This window comes from Lemur catta, chromosome 12, assembly GCF_020740605.2.
Source record: "Lemur catta isolate mLemCat1 chromosome 12, mLemCat1.pri, whole genome shotgun sequence".
NCBI classification, from domain to species: Eukaryota; Metazoa; Chordata; class Mammalia; order Primates; family Lemuridae; genus Lemur; species Lemur catta.
In genome coordinates, this window is record NC_059139.1 from 33,428,387 (window position 1) to 33,430,232 (window position 1,846).

Sequence of the window (1,846 nt, forward strand, 5' to 3'; positions counted from 1 at the left end):
CACGCTGAGCCTGTCTTCCTTTATAAATATATTTAGGAAGTACTCGCTGAATAAAACACCAAACAATGTCCCCGAGAATGAAAGGAATCCAGCATACTTTTGGCTTTTTGTATTCAAAGTGTTCTCAAGATAGTAAATCAAAATTTCCACCTCCGTGTGGCCTAGTCTAGAAAACTGGTCTATGGAAGATCAACAGTTATTGCAAATGGATAATGTGATGACTCAGGCTGTTTTTTAAGTATGAATGCTTTCATTGCACTAATTTAAATAATAAAACTTTAAATGACGCCATGAAGGATCACCTTTCAAGCATCCCATATCCAGACATGAACCTATACCTAAAATGAGAAAATGGGGGTTATCTGACCCTACCAGGAAATATCTGAAGGACACTTTGAAGGGGCCTGAGCAGAAACCACAGAGAAATGCCGTTGGAAAGGGGGATAATGTACATGGCATGCTTGCAGTGACAACCTCTTCCTAATTGCTAAGCACACACAGACACACACCCCCACACACAACCAAAACCCATAAAAACAGCAGCAACAACAGAAAAACTTAGAGGGCTTCACTCTGTCAAACAATCCTACAAGGTGAGCCTTCAAAACTGTTCACTTGCAATTGGAAAGCCACACACACCTGCCGCTGGAGGACACCTTTCCCCTGTGAGGGACAGGGTACGTGTCAGAGCACCTCACATTTAATTAGAAGTGTTCAAGATTTCAAAACACAAAGCCACATTTCCTTCCACATACAGTCACCCTGCTAGGGCAATTATAATAAGGAAGTACTCAAAAACCTTTAGTGCCTGAAAAGAGAAGACGGGAAGGAAAAACAGGCCAAAGCAATAAATGTGGCCCCACAAACTTCTCAAGCCCTAACTACACCAAGCTCTGAGCTTAGAGCTAGAAAAACTGATTTAGGCAGCATAAACTGCCAAAGAAATCAAAGTTAAGAAATGTTTGATAACTTGGAATTTTATAATTTATTTTTTAGCTAAGTATTTCTTAAGAGCCTTTTGGAGTTTTTAAAATCTTGTTCTACAGTAGTTATACAATATTAATGTTTACAGTTTAATGACTTATTAAAGATTTTCATAGAAAACAAAAGAGACCAGATCTTAGGCAAATGTGTCCATGCCCGGTCAGTCTGGACTACTGTAATCAAGTGTGTAGACTGGGTGGCTCATAAACACCGGAAATTTGTACCTCACAGTTCCGGAGGCTGGAAGTCAGAGATCAGGGCACCAGTGTGGTCAGGTCCCGGTGAGAGCCGTCTTCCAGGCTGCAGACTGCCAACTTCTCCTCGTACCCTCACATGGCAGAAAAACAGCGAGAGAGCTCCCTGCGTCTCTTTCATAAGGGCACTAATCCCATTCATGAGGACTCCAACTTCACGACCTAATCACCTCCCAAAGGCCCCACTTCCTAATACCATCATTTTGAGGCTTAGGATTTCAACATACGGATTTGAGTGCGGGGGACACAAACATTCCATCTGTTGCAGTCCACAATCGACAGCAAATGTGGCGGGGCCTCGGCCTGCTCCTCTCCACCCACCTGCTGAACGTTTCTCCACCCTTCAGAATACTTCACCCTCTGAGGCTGGAACGCCAGGGGCTCTGTGATGCCCTCACCAACTTCCTCCAGGCCAGAATTAATCCTTTACCCAATTTTGCATTTCCCCTTGCACAGTGCTCTACATGCAGGGGCCCTCTAGTTCCCACTGAGCAAGATCCATTTTATAATCACTGCTGTGGTTTTCACAAGGCCCGGCTTAGGCCCTACACATCCAAGAGGCTCAAACAAGGGCATAACCTCTAGAAAGAAATAAGCAAACTCCAGAG